Genomic DNA, 16988 nt, shown 5'->3' on the forward strand with positions numbered 1-16988 from the left:
TTTGTTATTTTGCATGCTCTACATCACAATTTGAGATAAATGCCCAATTTTGACAAACTACCCCTAACAAAGTTTAATGTGATAAAAGAGTCATGTGAAATGAACTCATTTAAGATGTTAAATGGTTCATGTCACTCCATAAAAAGAACAGATTGATCATAACTCAAGTTATCTTAAGGGCAATGAGATCTTTCTTTTTGTTCACCCCAAGACACTAGACAAGACAATTTAGGATCGAAGATTGAAAGTTTGGAATGTTTGAGATCATTCAAAAAGATTTAGATACTTCAATTTTGTTAGTTTTTGAAGCTACAACATAGCCTTGACATTTATCAAAATACCTGCATCTAGAATCTTTGAAAAAATGTCATATTTATTTAGTTTTCTAGAAACCCAAAAATTTAAATTAATCATTTCATTGTTCATCTTAAAGAAAAAAAACGATAAAGTGAAACAAGGTTCAAGGTATTCAAATTTATGCCACTTAAAACATTAAAGCTCTTGTCTCATTTAAGTGGTTCATGGCATAAGAATATTTGTAGAGAAAATGGGAGGTTATTTATTAGGGTTAGTTCATTTCCTAATAATGATTACCAATTTTTTCAAGACTCATTTAAGCTTTCGTTACAAGAGAGATTTTTCCTTCTTTTTTTTCTTTTTTCTTTTTCTTTCTTTTTTTGGATGATTTTTTATGGCTTTGGAAACTAATTATATCAGGTTTTATTCTCAATTGAATCTTTTATTTTTGTTGAAAAATCCTGAAAATCCAAAATTCATACCTAAATTAATAGGAAAAATTTAGATCACAAATCCATAAGGTAATATAGCATGCAAAAGTTCTTCTATTCAGATGTCCAAATCAAACCGAAATTAACATCTTCAAACCAAGACTACAAATTACTTTTGAACTACAAGTTACCCCTTAACCTAAAAGTCACATATTTCTTCAAATTCTTAAATAACCTTAAGTGTTAGATCTTACAAGATTTAACCATACATAATGTATCTTTGGCTTATCCCTGTAGATACTTGATTTTGTCCATAATATTTTATCATTTGAATCCGATATTGTTTTTATAATTGGGCCTTGACTATCACTTTTCAAACCCATTACACGGATTATTTTTAAATGCTCCAATTTGAGACCCAGTGTGGACCTCATAGTATGCCCATTTATAGCTCAAATGAAAGCTCAAAATGGCCTAATAAAAAAGCTCAATAAAAAACTCATCTTTAAAGCCCTTCAATGGCTAATTGTTGGTCATTAAAAATAAATAAACATATAAAAGTAAATAAAAAAGGAAAAAGCTTGGGCCAAAATAAAATCATGAAAGCTTAAATGAAGCAAAAATAAAACAAATGAAAAAAGCCCAAAATTATGCCCCTAAAAAAAGCCCAAGTTGGCCACAAATTTAGGAACAAATTAAGGTCGAGGCCCTAAAGCATTGGCTTCTTTTTAAAGCCCAAGACATAGCCAAGACATTGCCAAGAAATGGCCCATTTGACTTAACCTTGCATAAAAAAAGGAATATGTGAAAATTTGTTGAAAAAAAGGGCATAAAGTTAGCAATGTGGGGACGGGCAAAAATGGATGAAAAAAAATTGAATAGAAAAAATGGTGAAGGCAATAGCAAAAAACTGAACAAGAGTGGTAGAAAAAACTAGAAAGAAAAAGAAAGGCTCGTGAAGCAGAGATACCAAACTAAAAAAATAAAATAATAAAAAAAGAAAAAAAGAAAAAAAAACACTAAAAAAAGAACTAAAAAAACCAAGGAAATGAGTAGAAGTAATGGAAGAAAAGAGACTAAAAAAAAAGAGCTTTCAAGGAGAAAACTAGTAGAAAACCAAAAAAGGCAAAAAAAAAAAAGTTAGAGGAAAATTGAAAGTTTGGCACGAAGGAGGAAAAAGCTGGAAAAAAGTATGGTGTGAAACATGAAGTGTTTTTTTTTTTTAAGTTCATACAAGTATAAAAAGTTTATTTTTGGAACATCTACTTCATTTCTTTTCCATCTTTTTCATCTATCTTTTGTTGTAATGGAGCTTTAGGTTTCATCTCATTCGATTTATTAATCTCATTTCATGTATCAAATGCTATATGATACATTGATTTCATGTTTATTTTATCACAGACACCACCCATGTAAACCCTAAACCCTAAATGCAAGCCCTAAACCCCCAAACACAAACCTCAAACCCCAAACAAAAACTTTAAACCCCAAGTAAAAACCCTAAACCCCAAGCACAAGCCCTAAACCTCCACTGTAAATCTTAAACCCTAATGTAAACCCTAAAACCTTATGCAAGCCCTAAACCCCAAGCACAAGCCCTAAACCTCCACTGCAAATCTTAAACCCTAATGTAAACCCTAAACCCCCATACAAACCCTAAACCTTGAGTAAACCCTAACCTTAACCTAAACCTTTATGCAAACCCTAAACCAAATTTTCAAGCCCTCAAACCCAAATCTAAACCCTAACCTAACTCTTAAAACTTAATCTAGATCATAAACCTAACCTAAACCCTAACCAAATCAAACATAAACCCCAAACTTAAACCAAACTAAACCCAAGCTAAATTGAACCAACCCTAAGCCATCCTAAACCTAAAAATAACCTTTTAACCATACCCAATCCCTAGAACCCAACTAAGCCCTAAACCTTACTCTAGACTTTAAATCTCAAATCAACCCTAAACACTAAAAGCCAACCCTTATCCATTCTCATGCATTTGCTTTTTATTTTAAATATATTTGTCATATGCATCCTTGAATTATCATTTGTGAGTTTACATTTGTCATTCACATTTTACCTGTCTTTCATATCATATACCTTGGTTAGGTTTTGTGGGGCATCATTCATGCATTTAAATATATTTGTCATATAATATACCTTGGTTAGGTTCTGTAGTAATCTTTCTTCATGCGTAACTGACTCTTAAACTTGAACTGTGTTTTCATAGATCAAAATGTCTTTTTAATAAACTTTAAACTTGTACTTGCATATTTGCATGGAGTAGAAAATTTGCATTCACATAATCATTTCAATAGTCCTTTGCATCATTGGTTATGTTTGCCAAAATTTGGTGATGAAACAAGATAGAGGAAATTTGTTTTTTAAAATTTAAAACATTTGAAAAATGGTATGGAACACTTCTAGAAAGGAAAAAGGATTGTAACATAAATAAATATTGAGTATTTTCAAATCTAAAGGATAAGATGTCTTGAAATAAATAGTGAACATTTTTAAGATGAAAAGTGAAAACTTTGAAATAAAAAATTTTCAAACTTTAAAGGAGATTATGATTCGAAGAATAGGTACAAGATTTGTAAGACTTTTGGGTAAAATCTTAGATTTTTAAATGATTTGCAAAAACTCTAGGAAAAATCTTAGATTTTTTAATGATTTTTAAAACCTCAAAGTAAAATCTTAGATTTTTTAAATGATTTCCAAAACCTTTGAGAAAAATCTTCGATTTTAAATGATTTCTAAGACCTTTGGGAAAAATCTTAGATTTTGAATGAAGACCAAGACCTTCAAGCAAACTTTCAGATTTTTTAAATGATTTGCAAAACTTTCGGGAAAAATTTTAGATTTTTAAATGACTTGAAAGACCTATTAGAAAAAATTTATATTTTTAAAGGATTTCTAGGACCTTTGGGTAAAATCTTAGATTTTTGAATGATTTCCAATATCTTCGAGCAAAATCATAGATTTTTTAATGATTTCTAATACCTTCAAGCAAAATCTTAGATTCTTAAATGATTTTTAAGACCTTCAGGCAAAATCATTGATTTTTGAATGATTTCCAAGACTTCTAGGTAGAATTTTAAATTTTTGATTGATTTTCAAGACTTTTGGGTAAAATCTTAAAGTTTGAATGAATTTTAAGTCTTTTGAGTAGAGTTGGTTTTAGTTAAAGATAAGACCTTTGAGCCAGATTCATAAGACTTTCAAGTTGAATCTATTTTAATTTTTGAATTTTGTATGACCTCTAAGCATAGTTTATAAGTCCTCTAAACAATATTTATAAGTGTTTCAAGCTTAATCTATTTTAGTATTGAGATTTACGAGGCCTTAAAGTGTAATCTCTAAATCCTCTAGACAAGTTTCATAACTGTTTTAAGAAAAAAAAATGTTTAGAATTTTTAAGACATTCAAGATAAGAAAATTTTAAAAACCTCCAAGTATTAAGATGAGAAATTTGTTGCTAAGACCTTTGGACAGAAATTAGAATGATTTGTAAGTCCTTCGACCATAATCCCTAAGACTTTTAGGCAAAGATGAAAATGATTCATAAGTCTTTTGGGTAGAATATTTTAAAATTTAAAGTTATAAAGTCTCTAATGAGAAGAGCATTCATAAGTGTTGAAATTTGTAAGTCCTTCAAGTAAGCTTTATAAGTTTTTTGAGTTAAATATGTTCTAGCATCGAGATTTATAAAACTTTCAAGCATCATCTCTAAGTCCTTCGGATAAAATTCATAAGTTTTGCTAAATCTATTTTAATATCAAGATTTGTAAGACTTTCAAGCATAATCTCTAAGTTCTCCAGGTAAGACTCGTGAGTGCTCCAAGCAAAATGTTAAGATTTTTAAAGTTTTAAAACTTTTATTTAGAGGAGTTTTCCTAAGTTAAGATTTTAAAAGTTTTAAAGCCCATATTTAAAAAAGCTTTCCAAAGTTAAGATTTTTAAAGTTTCAAAGCTCTATTTAGGAAAAGCTCTTCAAAAAAGAAATTTTTTAAATTTACAAAACCTTTGGAAAATAGAGAGAGAAAGAGACAAAGAGAGAGAGAGAGAGAAGAGAAAAAACCTTTTTTGAACCTTAGTCTGAGACAAAATTGATATGTTTATCTTTACATTATTTCTTATTCTTAAAAATATGTAAGAGGGGTAATTTTAGACACTTGATTTTATCTAGACAAATTCTAGCTAGTTATGAGATTTTAAAAGTTTGACCTAGTTTGAATCTAATATTTCCTTAACATTGACGAATTTTTAAAACTAAATTAGGGACCAAATTAACCTGGACGTTAACCTGGACGTCTTACAGTCAAATTTGGTCAAACTTGACCTTACAAAGTTAAATCTAGTCAAAATCGATTAAAATTGGGTACAATTGGGCCAACCTTAGAACTCACAACTAAATGGGATTATTAAAGCTTAGGATTAATACTTTGTGATCTTGATGTACTAAAAGTCTTGATCGCATCTCGACAGGTGTGAAATTATCAAAATACTCTTTAAAAGTATTTTTGTAATTTGACCTTTTATAGGTTGGTTTTTCAAAAAAGCTTCAAATCATATTTTGATAGTATTTAATGATTTTTGATGCATCAAAAACTTTTACTGCACCTCGAAAGGTATGAAATTATCGAAATACCCTTAGGGGTATTTTTTTTAATTTGACCTTCTCAAGATAAGTTTTTCATGAAACATTCTAGATTATGTTTTAAGATTATTTAATTAATTTTGATGTATTAAAAACCTGGATCGCATCTCGAAAGGTGTGAAAGTACCAAAAAATCCTTTAGGATATTTTCATAATTTAACCTTTTGAAGATCAGTCTTTTGCAAAAAACTTCAGATCATGTTTTAATATTATTTCATAATTTTTTATACATTAAAAACCTTGATCGTAGCTCAAAAGGTACAAAATTAATAAAATACCCTTTAAGGGTATTTTTTTCAATTTGGCTTTCGTAATGTCATTTTTTGCGAAAAGCTATAGATCATATTTTAATATTATTTTATAATTTTTAGTGTATTAAAATCACATAAACAAAGATGGGGTCATAGATTTATATGAAAATTATACGAAAAGGTCAAACTTTTAATGAGACCAAAATGGTTTTTTCCTATGGGTGTAGCTATACTATAAGTCTTAAAAGTCAAGTTTTGTGCTATCTTCATTCTAAGCCTTGAATCTTTTAAGAGCTTAGGTCCTAGGGTGAAAGGTGGTTGCTTAATGAATAAACTTGAAAAATAGTGTAAGCCATTAGATGATGAAATGATCAAGGGCTAAGAAAGTTTTGCATGGCCTTTATACTCATCATATATGGGAAATGAATGGGGAGACAGTAGCATTTGTGGCATGAAAAAAAAAGAAAAAATAGAGAAAAAGAAAAAATTTTGAGAGAAACTTTGGAAATATAACCTTACTTTCACTTTCATGCATTTTCATTTTAATTTTCATACTTTTTCTTATTAGTTTGCTTTGGTTCTTGTGATTTTTCAAGAGAGTACAACTCTCCCTATAGTTGTTTTCTTCCATATTTCCATGCTTAATCCAATAAACTCAACCAACCAAATCAATGATTTGAAGCAAACGTGCTCAAGAAATATCAAGACATCTACCATCGAAAATTCAACCAAGTCTCCTTATGTCAAGGTCGAACATCCCCATTAGGTCATTTTTATGTTTTGCTTGCTTAGATTGATGTGTATTGATGTGTTTGTGATTATATTGTTATTATTTACATGATAGTTTACTATTTTTATGGGTTATGTTGTTTATTTGGCTAGTATGTATGTTTCTAACATGTTCTTTTTAGTAAGTTTTCTACTTATTTGATTAAAGTCCCTTGATAATTAAATGCCTTCATGGGTGAGTTTTCTAAGTGTTTAATGCATATCTTAGCCAAAAGGAATGTTGGAGTGATTGTTCTATATGTTTGGCCAATGCCCTGGAAGCTTAAAATGGCTTTGAAAGTTTTGGCCTAGCTTTTAACTATGGCTTGGCCGAACCTTCATCTTTCTTTTAACTCTTCATGTTTGATTTTTTTTTTTTTTTGTGGCTAGGTTTTTGCATGCATGTGTTGTTCATGATATGTTTGAGAATATGCTTAAGTTTTAGTCTTTCATGATTAATCCCATTTCATGCATCAAATGTTACATTATGCATTGATTTCATGTTTATTTTGTCACAAACACCACCCATGCAAGCCCTAAACCTCAAACACAAACTCTAAACCACCCATGCAAACCTAAACCCTAAATTCTAAACCCTCAAAAAAAACCTAAAGCCTAACTAAATCCTAACCTAGACCTTTGTGCAAACCCTAAACCCTAACCAAACCCCAAACCAAAATCTCAAACCCGAGCTTCAACCCTAACTAAACCTATAAACCTTAATCTAGACCCTAAATCTAACCTAAACCCTAACCAAACTAAACCTAAACCCCAAACCTAAGTCAAACCCAAACCAAACCAAACCAAACCTAAGCTAAACTAAACCAACCCTAAGCCATCCTAAACCCTAAATTAAACTTTTAATCATACCCAATCCCTAGACCTCAACTAAGCCCTAAACCTTACTCTAGACCTTAATTCCTAAATCAACCCCAAACTCTAAAAGCTAACCCTTGATCCATTCTCATGTATTTTCATCTCATTTTAAATATATTTGTCATATGCATCCTTGAATTATCATTCATGCATTTACATTTGTCATTCACATTTTAACTATTTTTCGTATAATATACCTTCATGCACATCATTTACATATTTTATAAATAAAGTGTTGTAAGAAAAAGTTTTAAGTAATAATAAAATAAGGTAATATTTCAAGTAAAAATAACCTTTGAGATCTAGCCTGAATATGGAGAAATTCTCAGTGGTTATCATTTATGAGAAATATTATCTTGGTTTTATGGGGCATTTTGAAAACTCCCAAAGTTAGAGACATTTTCAAAACTTTACCTAAATATAAGGGAGTAAAAGAAGTGTTTCGATACCTAAGGTTGTTCATCTTAATCCAAAAGTGATTGCTTTTGTTTTTCTAAAAACATTGGGAGTTAAAAAAACAAAAATGATTTCTTTTGAAAAACATAGAATGAATAAATAAAGTTAAAAATTAATTTGCAAACATTAAATTTCAAACCATTTTTACAAAAACTCAAGGATAACATACAATTGGTACCATTTTTAATGGGCAGTGTGGGGATGTTAATCTTTCTCCATACGTAATCAACTCCCAAACCTGAACTCTATTTTCATAGACTAAAATATCTTTTTAATAAATTTTAAACTTGTTTTAATATTTTATAAAAAGGATGAACTTTTTGAGTAGATAATCACATCCTAAAAAATATTAGTGATAACTCTTTAATTTTGATATTTTTGAACATGTTTTTTTTCCTATTTTTTCACGTCTAGCGATTAGGTTCTTAGACCCATACATTGTAACAACTCAACATAGACATGATATAAAAATGAACATGTAATACAATTTAAAATTTTAGCAATAATTATATACGAGTTTAATAAAACCAAAAAATATATTTCATATTTCTATATCGAGATGAATTATGACATATAATTTTCATGAAAAATACAATATGAATACACAAATTTTTATATTTGTACAATGTGAATACATGAACCACCAAGTCTAATGTGGATTTGAAATGAAAGTTAAATTAGAAATGAAGATATGGTCAAGATTCTTATAAATTCAAAAAGTGAATGGCAATAGGAGTTGTATGAAAGAGATAATTATTGATAAAATTTTTCAAGTGAAATTTATAAATTTTTTTATTGAAAATAATTAAGTAATTACAAAAGTGAAGTCAATACCACCAATCTTATATAATAAAATATGTATAAGAAAATGAAAGCAATTATTAATATTTCTTTAATAGATTTTGGCTAAAATAAGTAACTGTATTTTTTTTAAAAAAAAATTGCATATTAATGCCTTAGTGCATTGCCTTTTTAGGTGTTTTTCTCAATGTTCTTCTAACAAAATTAATTAAAGGGAACAAAAGCTAGTGCATGTTATTATTATTATTATTATTATTATTATTATTATTATTATGTTATAAAATTTTAATCACGAATCACAATCTCTTTTATTATTTCATGTTACCTAAAACGTAAAAACAACTTATGTCAATTTAAAAAAAAAAAGATTACCCTTATTAAATATTGAACATATCACCAATTTATGATTGAAGTCTCGTGCTTGGAGATTTATGGCATATATAACCACAATTTGTAATAGAAGTCCCCTACTTGTATTGATATATGAAATTATTTTTTCCTTAAAAGATTAATTTTCATACCTTATCTACTTATTTTTATACTCTCTTTATTCTATTTTAAAGAAATTTCTATTTGCAGCCTTTTTTTTTTTACTTTTAATTTATAGTCAATTGCTAAAAAATAATCAAATTTTAAACACAAAATATAAACTTTTACTCCTTACAATCAAAACCCTCAACCTACATGCTTATCTCCTCTAACCTTCAAGTCTTAAATTTTTTATTTGTTTTTTTGCTTAATTTTATAATCTACAAAAATTGTTTTTTTTTAGTTTAAAAAAGCACAAAAATTTATATTCATCCTACCTCAAAATTTTACAAAAACTCATTTCTAGTAAATTTAATAGATATATAAATCCATTTACTTTTAAAAATTTATAAATATGGATATTCAAAAATTTTTAGAAATAAATAGATATGTATATTTACAAGTTTCTAAAATTTTTTGGATATGTATATTCGCAAATTTGATTTTAGAAAACTAAAAAAAGGTATATGAAAAGGAAGGAAGGGTTAAAAGGTAAATTGAATAAAGTTAATTAAGTAATTTATTAAAAAATAATTTTGCCATTAAAAAATTATGACTGCATTGAGAATTTTTGGGTTGAATTTAGAAATTCTCCTATTTTAAACATACATATTTAATTTAGCATGAAAGAAAGAAAAGTTTTAAAATATATTAAATTTTCTAAAGAAAGATACATCTATATCTACATACCTATATATAAAATGAAAGTTTTGAACTTTCTTAGTTGACATGTGATAAGTTATTTTGTTACTGCGCAACATTTAAGAAAAATTATCTTTTTTTAATATTGTTTCAAATGTCACAATATAAAAATATCAAAATAAAATTTTGTTATCTATATTTATATATCTATATATAATAACACTATTTCTAGGCTTTCTCAATTTGTTGATATATAAAAAAAAAATTATTTTTTCGAGGTTTTTGTGGATTATTACTAATTATTTTGGACTTAGTTTGGAGTTTTTATTTAGGTTTATTCAACATTTGTATGAGTGAAGATTGTTAGTTTATAGTTATTATAAGCACTAGATTTTTACCCTCATTTTGTCGAGGGTTTTTTTTATATATTTATAATTTTTTATTGAATTAATCTTAATACAAAAGATCATTTTGACCAACCAACCTTTAAAAGGTTCTTTCTTTCGTCAATACAAACTTAAATGTAATTAAAATAGAAAAGAACTCTCAATTGTCTTTTTTTTTTTTAGTTTGAATATTAGACTTTAAAATTTTCTTTAAAGCCATGTAACAGATTCTTCAAAGTACCAAAACATATACAAAGTCTTGTAACAGATTTAGGCAACTTAAATAATAAATATCTGCTCATCACCAATTCATTTGTTGATAAAGACAATAATCTTTTATATACTTCTTGCTAACTTTTTGTTTGCTTTCTTCAAACAAACCCTGTTAAAAATCAAACATGAATTAATTGAGTAATTTGCTATCTATACTTAAAATAATAAAAATATTTATATTTCTAACACAACATATACTTGTATATATACCTCTTAAATTCATTTAGAGAGCCCAGTTGATAGACTTTATTAGCTCTAGTATGACTGAGTTATATCTTGCTTGCAAAGAAAGGGAGTTCTATAACCTGTGATTGAAATGAAAGTATGTTGATTATAAAAAAAAAAAAAAAGTGAAAAATGCAAAACCAATAAGATGTTGGCATGAAATAAACCTTTGAAAGGGGTAGCTGGGAAGCTACAAAGGCACATTCCATAATTCTTACATCTCCTCTTAAGCCTTGAAGGCATGTGTCTACTAACTTAACAGTTGCATATGCCTATACATGTGAAGTCTTCCCTTTAGTTGCTTGAATTTATCTATCCAAATTGAAAAAAAAATTATGGTACAAATTAAAGTGAAGATAGAATGGCCAACCATTGACAGTGTTGCAGATCCAACCCCCGCCAGTATAAGTGAAAAAAGGCAACTCAATTTTGAATTTGTCAATTTGGATTATAAAACTAAGATAATATAAAATAGAGATAGACCCATGTGAATCTCAACAATTTGCATCCTCGTTTAACCAAGTACCAAAATCTCATTATAAGCACTCTACCAAATCTTGACATAAATTTCTTCCATGCTAAGGTTTACACTTTGAAATGGATAATAAGAAGCATAAAAAGACTCTAAAAAAAGACTATACAAATCATGAATTCATGTATCATGCTGAAAAGAAAAGAAATTAATAAATTTCACAGTCATAAAACTTTACACCAAAAAAATCCAATACTATCCTAGTTACATTTGATAATGCTATAAAGCAAAAATAGCTAGCTAATTAGAAAGTTTGCATTAAAAGAAAATGCTAAAAAAAAAAAGTTAACGAAATTAAAAATTTTCTTAAAAAATAAAAAAATACATAAAGCTCATAACTTTGGCCTAAATATATAAAATAAAATCAATTTAAGATACAAAAAATAAATAAAAGACTTGAAAACAAAAGATATGCTCCAGTTTATTTTTTTTCTAAAAAATAGATGATTTTGGATACCAACCAAGTTCATAATAGAAATCACCAATCCCTAAAGGCACAACCCAAAATTCATTATTTGAAGCTAAAAGATATGTTCCCATTTTAGCACACACTTTGTGAAATTGTAACCTAAAAGCTGAATTTTTATGAATATCATTCTTTAAAAAAATAGAAATTAAAAAAAGCTAAAACTATTAAAAATCATAAAAAAAAAATCAAAGGGAAATTTTCACTAGTCTTTTTTAACTTTTTTAAGTTGAGAATGAAAAATAATAAGCTATTTTTTTATGAGATCAATTCTTTACTTGGCTATATTCCCTCTAAGTAATTGATACAGATCCTAGAATTAAACAAATAATCAAAGGTAGATTTTGTAAGATGTTATTGAGATTAATTTGGTTTTTGAAACAAACCTTAGTAGGTGTAGCAAATTTAAGGCTTCCTATTCTAGATCTTCTTCTCATTTTCTTTTTTTCTAAAAAAATTTGAAATTTCTTTTTTTTTTTTCTCTACTTCTCACTAAAATCAACCACTTAAGCAACCAAGTTATAGGATTGTGAGAATTGTTAGTGAAATTCATAACATCAAGGTTTTTTTTCTTTTATTGTAAAGGAAAAGAAAAATAAACAATCTTTGATGTAATATCAACAACCCACTTACCCCTCAATAACAACCAAAAGCTTAAGATTATGATGAAACAACTTCTCCATCACTACATTATCATCATAAAAGTAATCACCTCCTATTAAGAATGCAATTTCATCATTGCTTACTTGTATTTTCATAAGTTAGTTGCAAATGAATGTAGTAGCAAGACATTTCATGTATGAGCTTCAAATCACAAGTTTATACCTTAATAAGTTCTACTTGATCCCATATGCTCATTATGCCTTTCCAAGCAACCTTTGTTGATGGCCACAGTGACAATCTTAAATTTGGATTATAAGAGAGGATGCCGCTAGATCTCTTGGCAATGTTCATTGCTGTAAGGTGAGTTGACTTGTATGGTTTCTCAATCAAACTAACAAAACCATAGTGAAATATCTTTGCCTACAATTAATATTATTTGAAAATAAAAAAAACCTTAAACCTATCAATGTATATTTGCCCCTCCGTGGTATATCCAGTAAGATTCAGGGTAGAATGTGTATTATCTACCAAAAAAGATAAACTGGTTGAAGTTATGAATCAGAATTACCATTAAAATAGGTATGACTGTGCAAAAGGTTGATAATATTAAAAGATGCATTGCTATCTTTTGCAATAGTAAGATTTAGTATTTGTGTGATAAAACATTTTCACCCTTCAATTCTTTAACACATTTGTATATTGTGGCCAAATTAACCCAACTCTACAAAAACTCAAATTGGACAATACCTAAAAGTCAAAATGGATCCTTCAACTCAAAACTAAATAGATTTCATAAAAACTTAGAGACTATCCAATTTGAAAATTGGTGATTTTTAATTTAAACAAAGAAATGGCAAAAAGAAAGTGAATTATATAGAAATAGAAGAAAAAAATGAAAAGAAAATTAAATGATAGTTTGAAACTTGGATAACTAAAAGCTAAATAAGAGATAGTACATAGAGAAGAGATTCGAAAATGGTGAAAAGGAAAGGCAAAGAACTAAAAATCTGATATAAGAGAATGGGTTTTATTTTTTCATGATAAATTTTTTCCCACAATAACCTTGAAGCCATTATTATTTCCAAACTTAAGTTGTTTATAAATTATAACAAAAATTAGTTGGGGAACCCGCAATGAGATTTGTTCACATACAATGATCCTAATGAAAGTTACCCTCATTCTTTTCCCCCTCCCATTTAAATGAAACTACAACAAACTATACATAATTACACTTTGATTCCTCATAATAAATTTTGGTTTAGCTAGGCTTCTATATTTACTATATAATAAAATCTAAGAAATAAAAAATATTACCTTTGAAAATGTAACTACCACTAGTAGCCAGTCTTAAATTATAGCTTCATACCTCTGATCCAAAATCAATGGTGAGGTCAACAAAGGAAATGCAATCGTGTCGCTTGAATTTTTATCCCCAGATCTTTTCATGGATTATGTTTCATTAGCAAAACATCATATACATATTTTTTCATGAAATGCTATAGTTTTATTGCAAGCAAAGGGACTCACACATGCATGCCTTACTATTACAACTACATTATATGTTTTTATTCCAAAAGCTAGTTTCCAAACCAAGAACCATTTTAGGAAAGTTATGAAAACATTTTAAAATAATGCATCATAAGGCTAAAAATAATTGTAGCTTACCTAATCTTTCTTATATTTTATGTGCACATTCAACCCCACAAACTTTTTTTGAAAATGAGACAATATTAACAAACTTCCCAATAGAATGTTGAATTCTAGCATCCTTCACCCACTAAAAAACTTGCACAAAGATTTACAGAGAAGTAACAAAAAAAAAAAAAATTAAGGACTAAATGAAAATAAAATTAAAATTTATTTTCTAAAATAACATATATAAATACATCTTATCTACTTCCCAATTACTTTGCACCATTGTTTCAGCTCAAAAACAAATTAATTAACTGTTCAAAAGAAAATAAAACAAAAAAAATGATAAAATTGATAAAACTAAAATTAAAAATTCAATTTTCCATAAAAAATTATAAATTCAATGCAAAATATATATATGACTATTCTTAATATATTAGTAATTTTACTCTATAACCATGTAATGGAACAACAAATCAACTAACTGGTCTTACCTTCTTCGAATCTTCTGGGATTCAAATTAACAATGATAATCCGAGAAACTCCATAAACCCTTGCACTTTTAACAACCTAAATTTCAAAAACGCATGTAATGATAGAAGTCAATCCAACACATTTTCAAGTTGCTTAGAGAAAATAAGAATTGCATGTAAAGCAACACAAAAAAGTATATAAAACATGCAAAGAAAATAAAAAGGTGAAAAGAAAATTACCCATTTGTAAAAAATTCAATCTCAAAGAGGTTATTGCAGAATTCCTAGTAAACAAGTAAGAAGATTTTGAAAGATTTAGGGTTTTCTTACAACTTTAGCATAAAAAAGTTTGTTTTGTCGATAGTTTTGTTTTGATGAATAGAAGATTTTTTTCAAAGTGTTATCTTAATAGCAGCCTCTGAATCCTTTGTTATGTATTCTGGGCTCATTCTCGGTAAAGCTAACTCATTCTTCCTCTTCTTACAAGAGCTGTTGCACTTGCATAAAGTGAGCAAAGACTTTTCTTTCAGTATTGGCATTGAATGCCATGCAAGAATTTGGCGAAATTGATTCCATGATTAGGTGTCACTCATATGGTTGTTTTATAAGAACCCGGAAGAAGCCCATAAGCTGAAGATGTTAACTAAATGGAAGATAGTGAAATTACCCCTCTTCAAAAGCTTTTTAGAGAAACTTGTCCTAGAAAAGCTTTTGGATAAGTTTTCTTCCCAAAATTATCCCGTAATTGTTTTATTTTACATTGCTTATGTGTGCTTTAAATAGTTGCTGAGGGATAACTTTTATATATGTTATAGATGTTAAGAGGTACTGCTGGGTGATCGAATCATATCATGTTGGTTTCTTAAAACCATTGCCCAAGGTCCAGCAAGCTCAAGAAGCTCAAAAATTCAAAAAAAATATATTAAAATATGAAAATAATTATTATTTTAATATTTTAAATATATTTTATAATTTAAATTAAATAGAAAATGATTTTTTATTAATTAAATAGTATCTTGTGGACAGGTCTATACATGTTAGATCTTTGGTTTTTATAAGTGTAACTTTTATATTAAATTTTATAATAAATTGGGATCATGCGAGAGTAATAATTTTCTAATTTTTATTGGAATTTAATTTTTTTTAAAGTTTTTATATTTCATGTTTTCTAAGTTTGATAATGATTATTGAATTCAAATTTTTTATATTAGTAGATTTCTTGAGGTTTAAGTTGTTATGGACATATTAGTTTTGGATTTTATAGATGTAATTTTTATGGTAAGTTGGTATTAGATAAATTTTTATAAACAACAGTTCATAAAAATTTAATGATAACTAATGAATGAAAAAAGTTATTGTATCGATAAAAGATGGGTAAAAGTTAAAATATTGAATAGCAATATAAATTGATGGATGCGACTATTTTTAACTTTAGGTGTTGAATGAAAAAATATTATGATGACTAAATGATAAAAAAATTAAATAATGTTACGACTTATGATTTAGTGTTGTTGGACCTGAAGTAATAAACACAACAACACATAAGTAATATATCGCAATAAACACACAGTAATAGATAACAATTAACAATGCAAGAAAAATAAAATACACTAAGATTTATGTGAAAAACCCTCCAGTGTAGAGAAAAAAACTATAGACCACTAAAAAAATCTCCACTATCAAATAATGGATATATAAAATTCTTCTCTAGCTAAAACTAGAGCTAATCAACAGCTAGAAAAAGATAATTGGAGAAATTTCACCAAAGAGGTGACTTAATAAATACACAATGGATTTGTTCTTATAGAGCTTCAAACTTGATCTTCACCATTCAAAATGTAGAACTCTGAATCATAAACCTGTTGATAAAATTTTAGCTCAATCGGATCGATTTTCGTTCAATGAACTCTCCATTTTCCCTTTTCTCTCTATTTTTTTAGCTTTTCTTCTTTCTTTTATTGGTTTTTGACATTGCCTTCAAACCGTCTTAACTTTTTTTATTAAGTAACTAAGGCTCTGTATAAAAGGAAAGACCAGGGCCTATGGTTTCTAATTAGTCCAAGCCTAATTACGTGGGGTTGTACCTCATTTTCCTAACAAGTGTAGATAATAGTTACTAGACTAATATTTTATTATATTTTCATAGCTTTTTATATGAATGATGAATATTAACATAATTTAAATAAATTAAATTTGATATTCCATCATAATTTTTTTACATAAATATAATTTATAATATTTATATACTAAAATATTAAATGCATTTTGATTTAAAATATAAATGATAATTAATTGTATTATGATTCTTAATTTTATATCTTTATAATTTATTGATGTAAAAGAAATTGACCCGTGCAAAGAAGAGCTAGTATAATATATATAATATTGATATTTAGTAACAGCCTAAAAGCAAAAATGCTATAAATGAAAGCAAAAAAATGTTGCTAACCAATGCTTAAAAAGCAAAATTATAAATTATTATATAAAAGAATATTTTGACCAAGATAATAAAATCATTCCATTAACTATCAACTATATTTAATACAAAAATGTTACTCATAATAAAATCTGAAAAAATATTTTTAAAATAGAAAAAATTAACACCATTATTTAAAAATAATAAAAGTTTTTATTCTTAAATTTAAAAATGGTAAATGCATTATTAATTAAATTTATGATTGAAATTTA

The sequence above is a fragment of the Durio zibethinus genome, chromosome 19, assembly GCF_047325235.1.
Source record: "Durio zibethinus cultivar Kanyao isolate XHJ-2024 chromosome 19, ASM4732523v1, whole genome shotgun sequence".
NCBI classification, from domain to species: Eukaryota; Viridiplantae; Streptophyta; class Magnoliopsida; order Malvales; family Malvaceae; genus Durio; species Durio zibethinus.